The sequence below is a fragment of the Tyto alba genome, unplaced genomic scaffold (assembly GCF_018691265.1).
Source record: "Tyto alba isolate M040663 unplaced genomic scaffold, T.alba_DEE_v4.0 Super-Scaffold_41, whole genome shotgun sequence".
Taxonomy (NCBI): domain Eukaryota; kingdom Metazoa; phylum Chordata; class Aves; order Strigiformes; family Tytonidae; genus Tyto; species Tyto alba.
In genome coordinates this window covers 21,237,301-21,260,056 of record NW_024881317.1, presented here as the reverse complement: position 1 = coordinate 21,260,056, position 22,756 = coordinate 21,237,301, and the positions used below count along the sequence as shown (strand labels likewise).

Sequence of the window (22,756 nt, the reverse complement as noted above, 5' to 3'; positions counted from 1 at the left end):
GAAGGCGCTGACGCTGGCCGTGTGCCCAAGGATTTGCTGATGGTGTCCCTGGTTGCATGGCCCTGTTGAACTCCAGGCTTTTTCTTTTCTTTAGCGGAAAATGGTTGACTAGTTGGGGCCTAAAAATGTCAAAGGGAGGGGTGTTATGGTGGCCTTGGGGTTTTGGGTGCTGTTGGCATGACTTTGCTCTGGGACAGAGCTGCTCCGGGATGAGGCTGCCACTGCCTGGGGTGTATCTGACCCCAGCAAAGGGCAAACAATGGCAAACAAATGCCTGCAATGATGGTTGCTTCTTGCCATCACTGGCCACATGTGGTTTTCCTTGGTCCAGTCCATCCCCATGGTTTCCCAGCTGTGGTGTTTGACGGCTCCCCGGGCCGTGGCTCACGTGGGAGTGTTGGGATGCAAGCTGCTGCGCTGGCTGTGTGTCACCTGCCTTGTCCCCCCTCCCTGGCTGGTGCTGGTGTCATGGGCGGTTGTAAGTCCTGGTGCCTGGGGGACTGGCCTCTGGGCACAGGGATGTCTTCTCCCTGGGCATCCATCTCACCGGAGGGCATCTGGCACAGCACCAGCCCACCCCAAAATCTAGTCCTCACTCAAAACTGTGCAGAGACTCCTGATCTGTTGATGCTTTGCTCATGACATTAGTAGCCTCAGCTGGGAGCGGCTTGGGTCCCTTCCCTGGTGCCACTCGTCCCCAAGAGTCCTTCCTGCCCAGCCAGGATGGGTGGGCTGGGGGGAGACACGGGCTGCCATGTATTGTCCTCTCCAGTCGTGTCTGCTTTGGGAGCTCCCACTGCCTTGGCTATCGTATCCACCGGGCATGCACAATCACTTGGGCCACCGATTCCCATGGAGGACACATGCAGCCCGAAGCTGGCAGCTCGTGCCTAAGGCCAGGTGACACTCTGAACAGGATATCTGCTAGCAAAAGCCATTGCCAGACAGGAAAGGCTGGAGAGCTGGGGAAGAGTTGTGCTGATGCTGCCGGCGGGATGGGCCTTGACCCTGGGCACATGCTGGTGCCGGGTGCGATGTCACGGTGGGAATTAGGAGAAGGATTGTTTCAGCTGCTGCCAAAACTCTTGCACACTGCTCTGCACCAGCATATCGGGCTGCCTTGGCTCTTGGGAGAGCTGCATCGTGTCGTGCTAGCAGCAGTGCTGTGTTGGGCACTGCTCCAGCGCGTGGGGAAACTCCAGTCAATGGGTAGATGAACTGACCACATGATTTTTTCCATGTCAGGGCCATGTTACATCGGGAACTGAACATCTAGCTCTGCCTTCCCAGGCAATTCCTGCAGGAGCAGCTCCGGCAGCGCTCCTGCCAGCAGCGAAGAGCAAGTGTCTCTGGCTGCAGAGTGGTGATAGGCAGGATGGGACCTACTGGTCCCCAGGAAAGAGGAGAAGGTAGAAAATGGCCTGGAGGAGGAGGGGCAGCCAGCAGGGAAGTGGCAGTGGTGATAGAATTGTCCCTCCTGAAGCACGGTAATCGGCTCACGGCGTCTTCTACCCGATCCTCTTACACCCCTCCTGTTGCACATCTCTCCCCAGACGCAACCGTGTGTGTTAGAAGAGATAAAAGCTCTCTTCCCACGCGGGGCTCTTCTCCCACAGCGTGCTTAATCGTGAGCCAATGTGGCAAACAGCCTTCCTGGGAGATGCCCTGGGCTCGGCTCCTCGCTCTGCCTCCTGCCTTTTTACCTCCGCTCCTGCTTTCCCCCATGCCTTGGGGGTCCCTGCATGCCCCTGCAGCCTGTGCGGCCGTCACGTGCCTCTGATAAATGAGCTTCATCTGCACCCAAAATTAATCACATTGTCATGCCGGCAGAGGATGAGGCAGCTGTGCCGAAATGCCTGAATCTCTGGCTAATTTATCACAAGGGGTTGGATGCAGAGCTGCTCCACAGCTCCAGCAGTGTGGGGACATGATCTGGAGGGGTGGCCGGTGCTGGGGAGCTGCGAGGGCGGGGAGCGGATGCTTCGGGAGGAGGTCTTCTCCTCCGTGCCCAAGCTCAGCCATTGATATTCAACCAGGAGAACCTGGTGGGAGGTTGCCCGCGTTCAGGATGGCCGATGCTGCTGGTGACAGCCCAGATCCTCTGCGTTACCTCGGATCTGGGAGCTGACCTGCCCTCCTGCGCTGGAGGATGCTCAGGAACCCAGAGCAGGAGACTAATGAGGAAAATGAAGGTGAAGAAATTATTCCAGGACTTCCTAAACCGCAGTGTTTTCGGCTGGTCGAAGCGGGAGGTGCCTGGCTGGACTGACGTGTCCTGTTCTCTTAATTACTACAGCGCTGCTCATCAGAAGCAAAGCTTTCCCCAGCTGCGTGCCTGCAGCCTGCGATGGGCTGGCATCAAGGCAGAGGACCAGCTCCAGGGCCAGGGTCGCTCGGCTGTGCTGGCTCTGGAATGGGAGCCGGTTGTGGTGGTCGCTCCTGGCGTTGCGCAGGGGATGCGTGTATTTTGGGGATCCACCTCATCCTGCTTGCTTGCTGCCAGCGGTTCCTCTCCATTTCAGTATGGGTTTGGATGGTCAGACCCTCTTTTCCGAGATCCATCCCTAGGACAAACGTGGGTTCCTCCAATATATCCACTCTCACTTGTCTTGTGACAATTAATTACTGATTCCAGACCAGACTCAGCTCTGGAGTGCTCGTTAACTAATTGGATGCCTTCCAGCAAGTCCCAGCAGTCCCTCCACGACGGGAAAGTCGTGCGTTCCTTGTCTGCTCCCTGACTGTTTTGTCCCCCCGCAGTCGATGGGAGCACCTTGGAAGAGTTCCGCTGGGGCTGCTCTCCCGGAGCTCGCAGGGGGCTGCTGACAACACGGCAGATGCTTGCTCTGGGATGCAAAATAATGGGCAGCAAAACAAAGCACCATGTAAATGCCCTATATGGCATCTGATGGCGTGCTTCAGTGGGCTCCGAGCTGGTTCAGGAGGCTGGAAACCTGCTCTGTCCACTGGTCTCTGAGGGTTTCACCACAGCTCTCTCTGCAGACATTGTCAGATGTAGGGTTTTTTCCTTGTGGCCCAGCAGAAATGCAGGGAAACTGTTGTACTTTGTGATCTGAGGCTCTGCGTTGCCCATGTTTTGTTGTCATGGGGAGAACCTGTCCTATGTTTTTAGAGAAAGGAGGCTTTTATCAATAAAAATTGAGCTGCTGGCGCTCCCAGCAGCTCGCTCAGACAAAACAGTGAATTGCTTCTGTTAAAACTTTAACTCTTAACTCATAAGGGCATGTACTTCCTTACACCCACAATAAGATGGCTTTCAAATAAACACAGCTTTTTTCGGCGGCGGAAAGGGTGTTCTAGGTCACCATCTGACACGTACCTGTGACAGCCCCATGGGGTCTCCGGCCAACAGGCACCAGCCGTGGTGGGAAGCTGAGCAAGAAGGGACAGGAAGCTCAGTCTGAGCATCTCTGAGCCTCATCCTGCTGGGCCGACTGTGGGGTTTTCCTCCCTCCTCCTCCATATGCTTTAGAGTGGTTTGGGGGTCTGTGCTTGGGACTCTTTGAGGCAGATGTGCGCATGGCTGTGAGGCGGGAGACATGTCTGACCTGATGTTCATCCTTATTTTGACTCCCCCGGGGGCCTGTGGGGTATGATGCGGCCTTCAGTCAACGCAGAGGAAGAATTACTGCCCTCCCGGCTCAGCCGTGTGCTTGGAGCTGCTGCCAGGGAAAGGGCTCCCAGGGGTGCCACCGCTAGCCCTGGTGGCATCAGTGATGGGTCCTGGTGGCCGGTGGTGCTCAGCCTTGTCGAGGCTGCCTGCTTCACCGGGCTGCCTTAGTCTATTTGTATTCTCATATTTTGTTTTAAGTCAGGGCTACAGCCCAGGCTTTGTAGGCACCCCTCTGCCAAAACACGGGAGAGACTGGCTTGTGCCCCCAGTTGAGTGGAGATGCCAGGGAGGAGCCAGGGAGCAGCTGAGACGTTACAAGGGGAGCTGGAGGCGTGTGGTGACGCCTGTGCAAGAAATGATTCAACAGCCTGGGAAATAACAGCTCGGGTTGCCAAAGTGCGTGTTGAGAGGGTGGCAGGCAGCGCTCCTCGGGAGTCTGACAGCAGAGAACGGCGATGTTGGGCGACTCCGAGAGATGCCTTTGGCTTGGGTTGTCTGAGGGGGAAGAGTGAGGATGAGTCCCAGGTCTCGCTGAAGTGGCTGGGCCTCTGCGGGAGCCGGTGCAGGGCAGGACCTGCTGCCAGAGCCTGGCCGGGGCAGCTGCTGGCGGCTCCGCTCAGCATTTGCCATTCCCTTGGCTGGGAGGGAGCCCGGGCCCTGCGCAGGGATCAGCAGAGCGAGGCATTCCTGGGAGCACACGGGATGCTCTGGGGATGCCGAGCCATCTCGGCAGAGGGCAACACTCATCTGCCCAAAGAAAAGGCTTTTCTGGTCTCCAGCCACTGCCAGAGCTTGGGAAAAGCCAACTGTAGCTCTTTTGAAGCACTTTGCCACACTCTGCAGTGACTGCTGCAGAGGTGCCCAGGCCTTTTAGGGCTCAGAGTTCAGTTTCTGAAAGGACCTACTCCCTAGAAGTTCAAATGAACTGTCTCTGCACATCCTCATGTACCAGCAGCCAAGGCTAACGCTCAAGAACCTGCCACGGCAGGGCTGACACTGGCAAATTTGCCGCCCATCTCCTCCTAGGTGCAAATAACTGTGCCACAAATTACATCAGACTTAACTATCCATTAACGTTACTCTGTTTTCAGCTCCTTCAATCTTTTATTGGCGTCAGGGAACTGGGAGTGTTTCTTTGGGTCTAAGCTGGGGTGGCAGCTGAGGCTGTGGATGGGCAGGGAGTGCCAGGGAAGCACTGCCCTGCAGACCCTCGGGCTGCTGGCCATGCCCTGCCCAACAGAGGAGCAGGGGACACCACCGCATCCCCGTCAGCACTGGGAGATAGTGCTGAGCCGTTCCCTGCGAGGATTTGCAAAACACCTCTAAGGCAGGCTCACGGCATCTCCTGTCCCTCTGCCTCTTATAGAACCCATGTGGGCACCATGGATTTTAGTGGCGTCTCACGTTTTCCTCTGACCAGACACAAATAACAGTAGTTCACCCTTGTAAACAGCAATGCAAACCCCCTGCACTCACGTTTTGGAGAGGGCTGTGCTCTGAAGCACTCACCTGGGCTCCTCTGAGCTCTGTGTTTCCTTGAGCCTCTGTGTTCTCAGGCAGAGCTGGAAACGCCAGCCTCCCTGGGGGGGGGGCAGTCCTGGCACACTCCGAAGCCAGCCCAAGGGAGCTGGAATAACCTGATATGACTCTGCAGAGCCTGATTTCTAGTCCCTGTAATTAAACACCCAGCTGTTGAGATCTTTTATGTGTATTCAAATTGAAACTTGGCAGGCTTACGGTAGCAGGGAGCTGGATTCAGTGACCAGGAAGATCTATTGCGCTCTTAAAGCAAACTCCATTATAGCCTGGCCAGGATGGGCAGGGATCTGAGCGTGCCAGAGATGCTTTTACGGGCTGAGCTGATGAGATTGGGTGGGAAATTTTGCCATGTTATTGCTGACACCTGGCCCACGGGTGGGGGTGTGTGGGGGCTTCCTTAGCGATGGGGTCTCCAGATGCCAAAAGGAGTCCTCAGAGTCCCCTATGGGACGTAGGGGCCACATGTTAGGCTGTAGTCTCAGAGGGAGAAGAGGGCTCAGTGCTGGAGATCTTCCAGGCAGTGCCTGAGCTGAGCCTAAGTACAACCACCTCATCTCAGTGGGGCTGGCAGGAAAACATGGTTGCTCCTCTAAACCAAAACCCTAAACTCGAGATTTGTCCATCACTAAGCGATAATGCACTGAGAAGTAAATGTCACTTACAAAATTTATGGGAGAGATACTTCGCTAGTCTCCTTTTTAAGGTTATACTAAAAATTAAACCACATTTTCCCCCAAGGGGGAGCGGCAGGCTGTCACCATAAAAAATGTCCCTGTGTGTTGCGGAGCAGCACGCATGTGTGTGTACGCAGGGATGGAAAGCACAAAAGGCACCGCTCATGTGGCTGTTTAGCTGAGGAAAATCGTTATTTTTATACATATATTTTTATATTGTAATTTCCTGGCAGCATAAAAAAAAAAAAAATCAGAGTTACACAAGCTCAGAACTGAGTTCCCAGTATAATAACCTGGCACGCGACTTATTCAACTGAAGCATAAACTCATTGGGGACATGGGCAGGCACGCTTGGCATGGCCTCCCGCTCCTGCTCAGGTAAAACAAGAGAGCATCCCATCCCGGTAGGACCCGTGATTCCAGAGCCACGTGGCATAGGCACCGTCAGCTCGCAGGAAATATTCGTTTGAGGTTAATCAAGGGATCAGCTTGGCTTTGGCCGATGTTTTCCCTTCCCATCCCGAGTAGTGGGGCAGCGGTTTGGGGTCCGGCTCACCCCAGCCGCTCGCATGGCATGTGGCTGGACGGGGCTCTGAGGCCTGGGAATGTTCATCAGCTCTGGCAGTGGAGATAATGTGATTAAGGGCTTTTCTCGCCTTCCACTCAGTGCCTGTTAACATTTCCCTTCTAAGGCATTTATGAGCATCCCTTCGTCTTGCTGCAGCTTTGGCTTATGCTGAGAGGAGCGCGCGGGCCGGCTGCGTGGGGGAGGCTCCCCAAAAACCGTGGGTGCTGCCCAGCCGGTGGTGGGGAGCAGAGGGAGGGATGTGGCTGGGAGAGTGGCTGTGCAATGCCGCCAACCCCAACGTTTCCAGCGAGGAGTCCTATTTATACTGGGGCCTGGGAGCTCAGAGAAGGCAGATGCCTGCCCTGGGTGAGGGAGAGTGAGGCTGCCTGTCTGGTAGCCTGCGAACGGAGACCTACAAACAGCTTCTCCGTGGTGTCGCAACCCCATCCTCTGCACAGGCAGGGAGAGAACCCAATTTTGGAAACCTCCTTCCCAGCTCTCGCGATCCAGGACCAGGAGAGTTATTTTTATTTGGTCTTGCAAGTAGGTCTTGAGGTATCTTTAAGTGGGTGCTTCATAGCCTGCATGCAAAGAAAACCCTCGGCACAAACCCCTTCACAGCAGTAAGCCCCAGGCTTTGCTGTGTTGTCCCTGCCCCGTGCTCTCTTTTTGCTCCGTGTCCCTGTCCCAGCTGGAGCCCTCTCTCTGGGGACGGACCCCTGCCCAGCTTGCAGAAGATGCTTCCAGACTTTCCATGGTGGCTCCCAGACGAATGGGGTTGGTGGGGCCCTTGCATTCTGGGAGAAAACCAAGGAATGGAAAAGTAAAAATACTTTATTTTTTTTAAATGCAGCATTTCAAGAGAAACAACTGATAGAAAAGGGGGCGTGTGGGTTGTGTCCCACTGCTTGGCTGTGGTCCCTTGTGGCATGTGGAGTCCATCTCCAGCCCAGGGAGATGAGGGCAGGTAGAAATTGTGGAGCAGGGACATGGTTGAAGGTTTAGCTGGCTTGGAGCCAAACTTGGTTGTCTTTTTCAGTCACCTGAAGTGTATTGGTCTGTGTTGAATCAAAGTAGAAAAGCTTGTTTGATTTTTTTTTTCTGGAATATTTTAATTCTTCCACCAAGAAAAACCGGATTTCCCATGGAAATTGCGTTTCCTGTTTGGAGACAGGTTGTTAACATGCCGATCAGCACTACAAAAGGCTGCTTTTCCAGGGGCTAATACCTTAAGATTGACTGATTTCAACATCTAGCGAGATGCATCCTCTGATTCAGCCCTTTCCTTGCATCACTGGGGCTTTTGTGCTTTTCCTTTCTCCCACGTGCATCCTCTGGAGCCTTGCAAGACCCAGGCTCCTGCTGCAGCCTGGCTCAGCTGAGCTGAGGAAGGCCTCTCCTCTCTATCTGCCTGCCTATTTTCATGAAACCTCCAGGAATTTAATATCTTTGAGATTTCCAGCTGTCACTCACACACTGTTGAATTTGACTGTTGAGTCGGAGAGTAATTAGGGGAGACAGACAACACGTGGAGCATGTGATTGCACAAACCTTATTTCCTTTAGGAAACCATGCCAAAAAAAAATGTTAAATACCCTAAAAATCCCCCTTTTCTTTTTTTTTTTTTTTTTGCCTTGTTCTACCTGCAGGTAGCTGTTGCCTGTGGCAGCCAGGAAGGGTGGGCTGCCCTAGGGTGGTGACTCCAGGCACTGGGTGCTGCTGTGGGCAGGATGGGTGCTCTCATCCCTGCAGTCCGTGGGGACCTGGCGCTGAGTGCTTGGCGCGGTGACTTTGGTCCTTCTGCTGTGACACTGGGACATGGCACGAGCATCTCTGGTGGTGCCGTGCAATTTTAAGGCAGAGCCCTCAACTCAGGGTCATCCTTTATAAATGAAGGAGATTTAGATGAAAAGCACTAATTGTTAACAGCCTGTTATACTGCACATTAAGGTGAGATGTTAGCAAAATAGCGGAACATCCATGCTAAGGTGCTGAATGGTGCTGCCATTAAAGGGACTTTGCCTGGTTGCTGAAGGTGCTGCCTTCAGCTCTAGGTCAGTGCCCGGCTCCAGGACACGTCGGTGGGACAGAAGGTCTCGGATAAAGCAGCCAACAGCGGGTTTGGAGGTGATGCCTGATAGTTTTGTGTAACCTGTGCACCCCGGCTTGCCACTTACAAGGGGGACATCGGCGTTGGGGAGAGAAGGGCAGGCAGGGACGTGCCACGGGAGCTACTGAGCCTGCTACTACGTTGGGAGGAAGCATAAAAGATGCTGCCTATGGCGTGTGGTGCTGCCTCATGCTGCAGGCAGCAGCAGGCAGGAGGAGGAGGAGGAGGGCTGCCGATGGAGGCTGCAGCTCCTGGCCAACTCGCTGCCCTCCAGGGTCCAGCTCGGCTCTGGGAAAGGGCTCCGAGAAACCTGGACCCACACAGCTGCTTGCCCGTGCCATCTTTTATTCCCCTTCCCCACTCCTTTATCTCCTCGCTGGCAGGCAGCCCCGAGCCAGGCTTTTTATGCTTTTTCTTTTTGTCTTTCTCAACGAGAATAAATCTTTTATCTGTTGACTGTGAGACCGTCCTGGAAATAAAGTCCCACAAATCTTGTGGGGTTTTTTTTGTAGCCACCTCCATCTCCCAGGTTGCCTGTTGGCAGCTTGGTCTGTGTGCCTGGAGTTGGCACCACGGACTAGGATGGAGCTTAACCCTGCCTGGTCTGTGCTGGAGGCAGGGATGGGGACACAGGGGCCCTGCCACCCCCATGCCCTGATGCTGTCTCCGATCACCTTGCAGAGAGTGTAATAGGGAAGGGGAAGAATGTGGATGGGAGGAGGTAGACGTACAGCAAGGAAAACCGGCTCATTCTGCTTAATTATGACTGACTGTGACAGCCCGCGTCTTTAGTTTGAAAAGTATCTGTGAGGTGCAGGTTGCTTCTATCAAACGGGATAATTATGTTAATTAAAATGCTTTCTTTATAGCAGTTCTGATTAATAAAAACAGTTCCAGTGCTCTCTTTAAACACGCTAACCTTCTGTTGTGCAAGAAAACTGGCTTTTCTCAGCAATTTATGACTTTTAAAACAGATTACAGCGGGACAGCCTGCTGCTTTCACGCAGTAACGCTTCCTACCCGGGGGAGAGAAAGGCAGCCCACCACCGCAGCGCCCTGCTCTCGGGGAACAGACGGAGGAGAGCGCTCGGGCAGCAACGCCGGAGCAGGCAGCAACATGTGCCCGTGTGGGAGCCGCGGATGGGAGGCGTTGGGGAGCTCTGCGAGAGTGCCAGGGAATAAAAATACCACTTATTTCTCTAATTGCTGTTTATTTCCTCTGTAAAGTATTGGGATAATTAACAAGCTCCCAATTAAGAAAAAATTGTGTGTAGGGGAAAAACAGGTACGGGTGCCAAGAGGGCTGCACTCGTGGCAGAGCGTGGCGAGGGGTAGGGGTGGTGGTCCCTCTTGCTGACCGCTGGTGGGGTGGGGTCCTTTGGGGACTCCAGGACTCCGGAGGACACAGCGGTTCCCCAGTTCCTCGCCAAAGACCTTTACCAAGATGATGGTTTGTGTTTCTAGAGGTTTTAAAGGTTAGGAGCTCGCGTGACCGTTGGCGTTCAGCTGGTTCATGTCTCGTCTCTTGGCTGGTTTGTCGGTTCTTGAAAGGGTTTATTTCCCATGTGTGGAGGTTCAAAGCCCCTGAGCATAGTCTGATTTGGGTTTGGAGATGGGCTGAGCATCTGCCACCCTCCTGTGAAGCAGTGGCAAGCCAGGAGGGCTCAATATCTCTGCAGGTAGCTCTGAAAATACTGTAAACAGGCAGCCCGGTGCATCGCTTGTTGCTCATTAGGAGGGTAGGATTGCCACACACGTATCCCCAGATGCCAGGCCCCAGCCAGCTGCATATTCCCACTGTGGCAAGGAGGTTTTGTGTCCTCCCCTTCCTCCCTTTTCCTTCCTCCTCATCTTTCCCCCAGCTTGCTGTCCCTGCTGGCAGAGGGTGCCTTACGCTGGGTCAGATGCTGGAGCAACGCATGAAGCAGTTCTTGGCTCCCACTTCCACTTCCCAGGCCCAACAAGGGGCTCTTAGGCAGGGGTAGTGATTTGCATCAGGTCCCTTCCCTCCCTCCGTGCCCAGGAAGGGACCAGCCTGTCCCCAGGCTCGGGCACCGCTGCTGAGTCTTTGGTCAGTGCTTTGGGAGGGGTGGAACCGTCCTGCTGCCTTGCAGGCAAACGGCCAGAGGGGCTCAGTGGGTCTGCTCCGCCTTGCTCTTGTAGAAGAGGAGGCAAGGGAGTGCCTGTCTCTGGTTCTGTGAAATACTGCATGTGAAAAGCCACCCTTGCCCGAAGAGATGACGGCATTAGTTTGCCATCCAGCCGTGACCCCTGACGAGGGAGGAGCGGGGTGGCTGGGTGACTTCACTGGGTTCGCTCGACCAGGGTGAACTGCTGGCAGGCGTGGGGAGAGGGGCTGCCCTACAGCCCCTGAGTTGCCACCCCATGACACGTGCTCGGAAGCAGCCGTGCTGTAGGATTTTCATCCTGCGTCCTCCATCCCTCCTGTCCTTCCCAGCCCCACTTCCCATCTCTTTCCATGTCTGAAGTCTTTTGGGAAAGATCGTCAGGGGAGAAGGGGAAGCCCTGGGTATAAACCCTTACAGGCTTTAGGGTACGGTGTATCGGCTGGGGGAAGGAGGCGAGGGGCTGTGGCAGTGAGGGTCCTGCACACATGCAGCAAGGCACATTTGCACCCTGCAGAGCTAGGTGAGCAGGGAAGTTATACAGTGAAGCCATCCAGAGCTTCCCCGCACATTCTCCCCCCAGCCTGGGGGTGTCCACAGCCATCCCAGCCCACCCCAGCACAGCTCCAGTCCCCCCAGTGCAGCCCTTTCCCTGCCCTGCAGGCTTGGCTAGGGCTGGTTGTGCTCTTCTCCTCACCTCGCTGCCCCATTTACATCTGCTATATTTACATGTCTATTTTATGATTTCAATTTTTAATGCTTCTGCTCTTTGAAGATGCTTAATGCTTTGGAGTGGAACATTTTCTTCTGAGTCCTGAGTGCCAATTGAGGACAGACCAATAAATCAGCTAATAACTGGAACCTCATTTTATGCTCCCGTGGCTGCGAGTTAACCCTCCTTGTGCCGCCTAGGCTCTCTCGGTGCTTCCCCATTTCCCAGGGCAGGACTTGGCTCTGTCACTGTGCCTGGGGTAGCCAGGCAGCCGTTGACTGTACTGGGTGTAAACGCAGCAAGCATTTGCATGCTGCCTGTGCCAGCTCTGAGAATCCTTTGGCTGGGTGGTGTCAGGTCTTTGGGGTTCCCATGCTGGGCTGTATCTTAAGCGATAGTTTCCAGCTGCCACCTTCTTTCCTCTGCCGTCACCACCGGCACTTAACGCCCCGTTGCCGGATGGTCAGAAGAGCTGGAGATTAGCAAGGCTGCCTGCAGAGAAGCAGGGAACACGGTGGATGAGTCTGGCAGATCACCTAGTGAGACCCAGGCTGTTCCCAAGCCCTCGGCAGCTCCTCAGGCTGGAACAGCCAAGTGCCAGCTTCGTGGCTTTGCCATGCCGCAAAATCCAGGACCTCTAACTGCGCTCTGCAGGAATGACATCCGGAGAAAGCCTCTTCCCTGCTGCTTGCACAGGTGCTCCGGAGCCTGGAAACTTGTGGCAGAACTGGAGGAATCCCTCAGGAAGGCATCCCGTCTCCGTTTCACTGGCAGCTGGAGCAGATGAACCTCCGGCGCAGAAGAACGTGCTCTACACTACGAGTCTAACAGAAAGTGGCAGATCTTAGGTAAATCTTCTTTCCAGCTATTCATCCTAGCCCATAAGGGCTGAGGACTTTCCACACTGCTGCATTCATTTGTCCAACTCTATTTACTATTCTCATTCATATCAATACCATCTAATCCTTTAAAGAAGCTCCTGCTTTTACCACCTCCTGTAGCAGCGCGTTCTACAGGTTGCTTGCAGAGCGCTTGACGATTCAGGTGCTACCCCTGCTCTCAAGATACCTTCCCCGAGCAAGGCTGCTGGGCTTACCTTGCTGTAGTACTTTATTGCCTGTTGAATTATGAAAGCGCTGCTTGCATCATCTGGCAGACAGCCACGGAGCTGCCTCTCAGCTGCTCTTTAACTTCTGACTTGAAGGTGTTGCATGCATTACCCTCCGCTCCTCTACATCTGGAGCCAGGCTGTGTCCGTGGGCTGCGCTAACGTGGTGTGGATGGGGTGGTGGGGAAGGAAGCCCTGGCTGTGCAGAAGGCACCCAGCCCCAGTCTCTGCTCCCTGCAGGCTGCTGCGGTCCCGTCCCGCTGTCCGGGCGGGCAGGGGTGCAGGCTGGCTGGACAGCGTGGCCCCTCGGGCCAGCAGGACATGGGGGCTGAGCACACTGGGGTCCTGTGGTGAGCCCCCGCCGGGCAGGGAGGATCAGCACCCCCACGCCCTGGTCCCCCATTTGTGGTGGCAGAGTCACCCCTGTCTCTCTGCACCCTGGCACCAGCCCGGTGTCCTTGGCACTGCAGCCCCAGAGGGCAGAGCAGGGCTTCGTGGGGCTCCACGGTGGCCTAATGAGGCGCTGAAGCTTCATTAAATGGTCCCTGAGACGGCCGTGTCTCCCCTGGTACCCTTCCACCGCTGCAGAAATACAGGGCTGCATAGTAGTAATATGAGGCCATGGCTATGCTATTCCCCCCCGCCTATTTTTTTTTTTTTTTTTAAAAAAAAACAGGCTTCTCCTCAGCACTGTGGTTTTGCTCCAGGGGCCTGAATGGCTCAGCTGCAGGTGCCTGGTGTCAGCAGGGGACCGGGCTGAGCCAGGGTTTGATTCCTGCTTTTGCTGTCAGAAGTGATTTGTCCCCAGGGAGCCCTCCCGGGTTTGGCTCGGAGCAGCCTGGCCCCCAGCCAGCTCAATTTTGGCAAGCCAGGAGTGCCCAGGGCTGGTTGGCAGAGCTGCTCCGGTGCACGGCCTCCAGTGCTCAGGCTGCCCATCGCCATCCCCACCGTTCCCAGCAGAGCGCTGGGGAGAGGACGGGCAAGCAAACAGGGCTCTTCTCCTCCCAGCCTCACGCTCCAGTGGGCTCCAGTGGCCCACACTGTGTTTATCCATAACGATAATGGGGTGACACAGTTACAGTTTCCAAACACAAATGCTTAATAACCCCCGGGAATGCTTTCCCGCGCGTTAAGTGGCGCGGGCAGGAGCTGCTCCACCTCTGCCCCTTCCCCTGATCCTGCGCAAGCCGAGCGTGGCTGCAGCCTGGTCCCCTCTCTGCCGGGGACTCTGACGCTTGGAGGGACACCACCTCCATCCCCTGCACCCTCGGTCAGGCGGATCTGTGCACCCCCGCTCTGGAAATGGAGGCAGAGGGTAGCAGGGATAAAATTTTCCATTGGAAAATGTACTTTGTTTTTTATCAGGCTGCATTAACAGAATCGGCATGTAGCCATGAAGCAAACATTTAGGTGGGAGAGTATCAAAGCAAATCATTCTGGCTTCCGTCTGTTGACAATGTCCAGGAAATTCAAATGTATCTCTTTGATTTGATGTGTTTTGACTTTTATGTTTTAATTTAATATCCAGGTTATATTTAACATTTTATTATGGTTTCTGTTTGAGAAATGAAATACTTTTCCCCTTACTGCAGCAAAATGCCTGAATGTTTCCCAGCGAAATGCTAGGGCTTGAGTTTTTTCAGAGTCCTGTTCTGCGGGTGATTTTGATTCACAGAGTTCAGTGCAGAACAAAACTTCTAATTTAGGAACCTCGCACAGAGCAGACACTGCAGTTTCTGACAAATTCACGGCTTTTTGGTTACATGCACCCTGCAAAGGGGCACCTGAGTCCTGGAAACAGGTTCGGGGTCTGAGGAAGCAGCACGTGTCCTAGTCTGGTGTTCGGAGGTGCTGCTGAGATAACATAGAGGAAGATTTATGGCTTTGACCTGACCGCCGGGGGACGGAGGTGTCCGTGGAGGACCGTGTCCTGTGCTGGTGTGGGTACCTCGCTGGGGAGAGTGCCCGGGAGGTGGCACATCCCTCTGGAAGGATGTAAAGCAGGGCTTCCCTCTTCCCTGCCCTGGGCCGGTCAGATCGCTCTGCTCCCGCTGTGACCCTAACAGGTCTTGGGGTGCCACAGGTCGAAGCTGCCTTTGCACCCCAAGCAAACCCTGCCTTGAGCAAAAGGAGAGCGGAGCTGCAGGCAGAGCTCAGGGCGACAAACACTGCTGCTGCCGGTGCCTGTCAGCACGTGCCAGCGTGCGCACGTGCGTGTGTGTTTGTGCGTGCACGTAAGGATAAAGCCGCTTTCCAGGCAACGTTTTTAAAAAACAAATGACAGCTTGTTTGCTGCTAGGATTGCAGGGCTGCCTGGCAGAGGCTCCATACCAGAACTTTGTTTGGAAGATGCTGCCAGCAGATAGCCAAATGCATTTGTATGGTATCAGTCGACAGCACGGTCCAGCCTCCAACTCTGTCGGGGGAGAAAAATCATCTCACTGATATATGTGTTTCAACACCAATTATCCAAGCCTCATTTGCTCTAGACTCACAAGACCATGTCCCATGACATCTATTAATTGCATTAAAAATCCCTCATTATCCTAAATCTCCAGGATGCAGAGTTGGAGTTGCTCAGGCCCGGGTTTTTGGGAGGGCACGGGTGTGTGACGGAGCGGGGTGCGTTCACGACAGGCAGGGGACACACAGCCACCGCTGCCAGCAGGGCCTGAGCCCTGCCCGGATGGCAGCAGTGCTGCGCCTCTCCCAAGCCTCTGCCCCCCGTTTTTTCCTGGCTGGGATGTGGTGGTTCGGCTTGGGGTGGCTCAGCAGTGCCATTCCTCGCGGTGTCAGGCAGCGCGGCGTGAGCGATGCTGCCAGCGCTCCGCACCATACGCTGCCAAGCGTGAGCCGCTTGCTTCCTCTTTGCCAAATACTTATTGTTCCTGCTTTGAACTTCTGCAAAGCAAGGTTTGCCAAGGCTCCAACATGAATCATTAATTAATTCCTGGAGGGTTGGTTTTTTTTGTTTGGTTTTTTTTTTTTTTTTTTGCTGTTGTTTTGCTTTGATAATTGAAAACAGTGAGAGGGAGGCACTGTAGGTGCAGGAGAGCAGAGGTGTATTCGGGGCCGTTTCACCAGCCGCAGTCAGGAGCGTGCCACAGGTGCCCCGCTTGCCATGGCCCCTTGGGACGGGCTGTAATTGCTGTCAGAACCCAGACCCCCACCCTCAGCCTCCGCCCTCATCCTGCCTGCTGGGCTCCATGTGAGAAAACCTACCTGGCTGTGTGCATCCCTCTCCCCTCACTGTCCTCCTCCTGCACCCCGTGGCATGGTAGGGTCTCCTCCAGCACCCGCGGTGCCAGGGGTGCCCTTTGCCAAGAGCCTTGCCCAATGCAGGAGCCCCGAGGCTGAGCAATGGTGGGGAATTGCTTTGCTTCCTGTGGAAACATCGTACCCTGAGGGGTTCTCTGGCAGTGCTGGTAGAGGCAGAAAGCTCAGTAGGGCACCAAGAAAAGGCTTGGAAAGGAAGAGGCAAGTAAAAAGGACAGAAAGGTCTCATTAAAAGAGAAAAGTACGTTTTCATTTGTTGGGGCAGCCTCAGGATTGTGAGGAGCGGAGTAGGGCAGTAAGATCTTGCCTGGAGGCTGAAAACCCAACTTCTCCTCATACACCATGTGCTCCAGCCCCCAACCGTCCTGGTGGATCCCTGCCACACTCGCACCAGTATTTCAGTGCCTTGTTGGACTGGGGAGCCCCATGTGGGTCAGTCTCATGGTGTGGAAGAGAGGGCCTGGCCTGAGCAGGGGCAGCAAGCCCTGTCCCCGCGCCCCAGAGCCCAGGGACAGCAGGAACAGGCTGTGTTTGCAATACCACCTGGGCCTCCAAGCCTCCGGGAGCTCTTGCCATTTCCCCTCTCTTGCTGGTTTAATAACTTGTTCCTTATTGACATTTTTATTCCGAACACAGGGAAAATGCCAGCATGGTAATTGCAGTACATGTAAAGCAAGGCACTGTGCCATATCCTCCAGATCATCCCCTTCCCCCTTTCCCCAGCTCGTAAGGCCCAGGTGGAAATGACCCGTGGCTTGGCCACCTTGGTGGGATGCAGGGACCCACGCGTGCTGTGGAGCTGCCACCGACGGATGGAGGGGACACGGGCACCACACGCTCCTCCACGGTGACTCGCAGGGCAGCGGCAGGGCTGGGAAACAACACCCGGTCTAATTGCTCTGCTAACAGCTAGACCCACTGCCTCCAGGAACGCTTCCATCTGCAGATACCTTGTGGTTTCTAATACCATCAGAAATCCCTCTTGCTCTCATGTTTACCAGCATGCAATTGCAACCCCTTGATGTCTGCATAACAGCCTTCCATCTCCTGGTTCCCTGCGAGGAGTGACAGAGCTATAACAATCTGGAAAGAGGCGAACAAGAAGGAAAAACCCACTGGGATCCAGGGAAAAAATCTGTGTCCTGCAGGATGTAAATCAAAAATAGAAATGCTCTTCCCTCCCTCTACCTCAAAAGTATTTGATGAACAGATAATGTAGGAAATGTATAATTCTGCAAAGCCACGGTAGCCACCTTTTTTCATGCAATAAGCCAGAAAATGTTTACTGCATGAGCAGAGCAGAAGCTGTAATGTTGTAAAATGATAGTGCTGGGGAGCCATCTGCTTATTGACTGAAGTCTGGAGCACAGGCTTTCGCCACAGTGTCTTACATAGATGTGTGTGCATGCATATGTGCCGGGGATGCATACTGAATGCACACCGAGTATGCGATTCCCTATGCACAGGGGCCGTTTGTTCACGCCTGGACACACGAGAGCGTGCGAGCTTGCGGGTCGGGCTGCCCCGTGCACCGGCACACATCCTGCTCAGCAGAGACACCGATGCGCTTCGGCCGTGCCCCACGGGCGCTCGAGACTCCCTGGCTCAGCCTGGCTCGTTCTCTTCTCATCCTGACGCACTTCGCCTCCCGCTTTCATCAACCAGCCAAGCCTCTGAGCCCTACCAGTGTTTGTTGTCACCTTCTGTGATTTGATTGTTAACATGAAAACACCGTGGTTTTCCTAAATTGCTCTGTCACTCACGGCGAGTGAGGGACCCCATCTGCCCGCGGCGCTGGGACCGACGTGGAGCTGCGGGCTCTGGAAGAGCTGCTTTCCCCAGGGTTTGGAGCCAGGCATTTGTATGGGAGGGCTGCACTTCACCTGGGCTCCCCGTTAGGCTCAGAGAAAGCTCGGGGTGTTGTTGGGTTACATTGGGATGGGCTGTGGGAGTGCTGGCTGGTGAGGGCAGGCACAGGGGATGTAGCGGGAGGGTCTCCTCCCCTCGCCCCCTGCAACTCACAGCTCTGATTTTCAAAGCGGGGTGGTGGAAAAGCGAACGTGATGCAGGCGAGCAGACCCATAAGCTTAGGGGCTCTTGGAAGGGCTTTCCACTAGCGTGCTGTGAGAGAGGGATTTCACTGGCACAGCACCGGTGCGGGGCGCATCGGAGGGTGCAGCACAGACATGTCATGGATTTGCATCTGATGAGAGCCACGGGCATCCCAGGCTCCTCCCACTAAAGCCTCTGAGCCACGCCAGCACACGGTCGCCTGTAGTTAAGTGGAGGATTATGCATGTATGAATGGTTGGCACTGAACTCCTAAACTCTCAAAATCAAATTCTGCCTTGCAGAACGGCGGCACCACTCCTGCTGAGGTCAGGGGGATTTGTGGCTGCTTGCGAGAGAGCCAGATCTGTCTTTCCTACCCTCACTGAAGGTCGTGCCACTGTATCCTCAGCCTCTGGCTAATCCAGCTGGTGCCCTTCACCCACACGCAGACCCACGCATCTCCGGTGCCTGCCGGGGCCGTGCCGAGCCCCCACGCTGGTGTCCCACCTCACACCACGGGAGCAGCAGGGACCCGGGCTGCCACACGCGTCTGTGGACCCATCAGCGTGACAGCCTGACTGCAAGAATCAGTCTGCAAGTCTCCGACGCAGTGAATTTGGTCTGTAGTGTTGCATGCCTTTGTTTTGATGACAGGAGTGGTGAAATAACACCCATGGGACAGAAGGGATACCAAAATTATGATAGCGCCCTTTGGAATTATTTCACAGTCAATGTAGCTTTCCTGTCCTCTCGGTGATATTTTACCCAGACATTGCTCAAAGGATCACTGTCTTATATTAATCCATTTCTGTTGATGCACCGAATAAAATGCTATATTCCCCCTAGCACTCCTGCTGTCCATTTTGTTTCCAAGCAGCAAGCTGCCACCGTTCACGGGCAGCGGTGTTTGTCTGCTGCTGTGAATTATGATCGGCTATTGCAGAACAGGAACAGGGTACAGATTCATTCAGTCTTGTGCTCTCACACAAGCTGCTCCTGTATTATTGATAACCCAGGGCTGAGTGATTATTACATATATAAATTTATTTTAATTTCTTATGATTGCTGCTGTGATTAAATTATGTGCCAGGTTGTACTTACCCTGGCAGCGATTAGGCGCTACAAGCCATGGCAGAGTTTACGTACAGGGCCTGGTTTAGTGAGACTGATAGATGAGAAAGGACTGGTTTTCCCCACGCAGGAATTTGGCCCAGACCTGCAGAGGGACTTCGGTGCGTGCATTTGTTTGATTTCAGTTTTGACAGGTCTGGGTCCTGGCCTTGAGCTCGGTGCAGTGCAATTGTTTTGGATGTGTCAACTCTACATGTTTCCCAGGAGAGCTGTAGCCCCAGTAGCACAGGTCAGGCTCCTGACGTGGATTTTCTTGGCTCAGTTCCCTTTTGCAGACCCAGCAGGGTTGTCCTCGTGTCCCAGGATTGTTGGGTCCAAGCTGGGCAGGAGTGAGTGGCTCTGCCTGGGCGGCCAGAACCAAATCTGAACTGTATTGTCGCTTATTTTTTCCAGCCTGTCCCATTTTCTGTGGAATTATGAACTCTGGGCTGGTGTTCTAAAGGTACTTAGGCACCTAAAGACAGAGGGAGGAGCTGAGAAAGATCAGGTGTCTACACCCTCTTCACTTGCCCCATAGACACCCACCTGTGTTTTAAATGTCTTTCAGTATCTGGCTTTTTGGACCAGGTAAAGCTAATTGTATGAGTAATTCTGTTGACTTGGTTACTCCTGTAAACATTGACTTCCCAGCAGAAAATACCAACAAATTGCTCTTCATATCATAACATTTTAAAATAAAAATATCAATAAGGAGCTAAGTCAAAACTGCATTTTAGATTCAACAGATTATTCAGCAGAAAATGCGAAAACAATGAAGCTCCTCTGAGTATGATAATAAGCACACAGACGTATTGCTTCTTCAGATCACAAAATCTCAATACCCAAGATCAGTAGAAAACTAAGTAGAAAATGCTTTTTATAGGATTCAAATTCCAATTAAATTAGAGCAGATTATTCAACAAGGAAGCCTACAAAATGAAGTCTCAGTTTATGTATTGGAAAGCAAAATGCAAATATGTTGCTTTCCGGCTCGCAGGTTTTCAAACCAAAAGACAAACTTACTTTAAGTAAAAATTATTTCATTCAAATTCTGGGGGAATCGACTCAAGTAACTGATCCTCAACTGAATTATTCAGCTTTTTTATCAACAGACTTATTTCTTCCCTCTTTATTCTTAATTTGCCTATTCATAAATTCCACCGCTTTGTCAGTCATAAGAAATACTTTCCAGTAGCTTTGACAAAGCAAAAATTAGCAGGGAAGAGAACTGGCACATAAACGCTTCACTGCAAAATACTTCCTTGCAACGTAAGGTATTTTTCTCTTCCTGGAGCTTTAATGCCAGCAGAAATCAATGTGATCATCTCAGCTAAACCTCCCGCGCGGTGCTCGCCGCAGGGCTTCCACCCTGGCTTTGGGGACAGCCCCCAGGCTGGCCTTGCCGTGGCCGTTTTGCACCCGTGGCCTCCAGCAGCTGGGTTGGGGGGTCCCGGTGTCGCCGCTCTACCCGGGGTCCCCGCTGGCATCCCCAGGGGAACAGCTTTGCTTTTAGAAACTCTGCTTTGAGCTGGAAGGTCCCGCGGGGCAGAAGAACGCGCTCTTCGGTAGACGGCTCCATTACTCCATTTCCTTTGCTCTTAAACAGTGGTATCTTCTTTCCAGCCTGCAATTGCCTGGCTTTGACTTCAAGCCATTGGATCTCATTACGTGAGCTTGTGTGGGTCGTGGGTGTTTCTAAGGGAAATACCGGTGATCATAAATCTTTCCTTTTGATCTAAAAACATCAATCTGCTGATCTAAAGAAGACTCAAAGGTTACAGTAACAGTTTGAGTCAGAAGGGTAGAACTAGATGAAAATCTTAGTTCTGTAATTTTATTAGGAATTGAGAAATATTTTAACAGGGGATTGAATGTATCTTTAAATACAGAACTTAAAAAGAAGGAAGGGATTTGTTCAACTGACACACCGGAGGAATTGTAGGACCTTAGAAACAATTTGTAAAACTTCATTAAATAGGAGAAGCGTCTGAGAATCTGTCCAGCTTTCCCGAAGAACTTTGAACCTTCCTTCTCGCTCCAGTCTGCAGCTATTTGCTGCTGTGGCTGCAGAGCAGTAACCTGCCTGCAGGCATCACGAGCTGCCAAGCCACATCCCGGGACGCCGGGGCTGCGATGTGGGGTAGTAAATGCAGTCAGGGTCAGGGTCCCTCCTTGTAATCGCTTCTGATTCTCCCAGTTTCTCCAAGCGATGGGCTCGCCACGAGGCTCGTGTTTGTGGGAGGATTGGAAAGGGCAGTGGATGCCTTGGGTCAGAGGTGGGACTTTGGGGGCAAATTTAGGTCTTCTGCTCTGGAAACGTTACCTCGTGTCTCTGCTGCAAAGTGTCTTCTAGTCCTCATCTCCTTGTTTGGAGGCATCGCAGAAGAGAAACCAGGGGTGCTGTTGCTGGTTTTCCCTCTCTGGAGAGCAGGCTGGGAGACGACACAGAGGGGCCACAGGGATCAGAGGTAGTTTCCAGAGAAGCACTAACAGAGGGTGGCAGCTTGGAACTGGCATCCTTGCACGCTGCTGTGGCGTGCTACAGTCAGGGCACGTTGTGCTGGTGGCTCGTGGGGACATGCCGCCCAGGCCTGTCCAGCCCTGCTGCAAACACCCTGCATCCTGCAGATTTTGGCCTCCTGGGATGTGAAAGAAATGCTGGAGATTTTGGCAGCAGCACAGAGAGCAGCTGGGGTTTCTGGCACCCGGGAAGCTATTGAAGATGGCTTACATGTTTGAGAGACACTTGGCTATGTTGGTGCTGAGGAAGGAATGTCCCTCCACCTTTCTTCCCTCCTGTTTCTTGAATGGGGGTGAGGGTTCCCCACCCTTTGGTGCTCCAGCTGCAAGTGAGACTCCCTGTGCAAGGAGCCTTGGGAGCGTCACCCCTTTGGCACAGCCCCGGGGCTCTCCTGCCAGCCTTGTGCCGATGTTTCCCCGTGCGTCCTTGGCTGCTGCCGCCCTGCTGTTCGCTGGGGACCTCAGGGTGTGTGGTGGTGCCCGGCAGCGATGCTCCTCTCCTGGAGAAGGCAAGCCCTGCAGCCACTGCTGGTATTTAACACTGTCGTTGTGCTGCCCAAGCCTTGTTCTATCTGGGGGCAGAGTTGCATGGGAACATCAGAGGTTAATGAGTGCCCTGGGGAGAGGAATGTGGATTTGGGGGAGAAGGACTCTCATCACCCTCCTTCCAGATTGTAACGGCCAGCTGACAGGTAGAGGTTGGCAGCAGAATGAAACTCCAGTCTTTATCCTCTTCCCGTGCGATCTGTGCTTTGTGCCCACGAGGGGAGAGCTGTCTCAGGAGATGAAGAGCAGAGGTGTTGGGTTTCCCCCAGGATGTGGCTTAGTGATACCTTATCGAACTCTCAGCACCGACTGAGCTGGTGGCTTTTAGGTCCTGCCTTGGACACAACAAAAGCACGACTCAACATTTGCTGGAAGGAAGAGGCAAAACACAGGGCAGGGGCTGCGGCACGCGGGGGAGCTGGGGAGGGAGAGGCAGAGAGGGAGGGAGAAGGAAAGGGAAGGGAGATAAAAGGAGGGGGATGCAGGGTGGCAGAGGGCTGCTCCTTCCATCTCATTTCCCGTTAGGGTGGCTTGAACAGCCCACGGCGTCCTCTCCTTGCAGAGGGTAATGGGCTTTCTGCAGAGCTCTCTGCTCTACCAGGAGGGAATGAGAAAGCAATGTCAAATATATGTTTGAAATGTCAACAGAAGGGCCCTGCAAGATTGACTGCAGTCTCGTGAAATATTTAATTCTTTCTCTCCTTATGAAGAGAGACGTTATTCTGGATGAAAGATTTATGCAGGGGGAGGAGGGCAAGGAAGGAGGGGAGAGAGAGAGGGA

At 53.6% G+C, this 22,756-nt stretch overlaps 1 protein-coding gene across 2 annotated transcripts in view; it reads left to right on the top strand.

Annotated features, from left to right (window-relative positions):
* Positions 1 to 22,756, top strand: part of LINGO1 (leucine rich repeat and Ig domain containing 1) — a 172,707-nt gene that overhangs the window by 60,829 nt on the left and 89,122 nt on the right. The gene's annotated exons all lie outside the window — the stretch shown is intronic.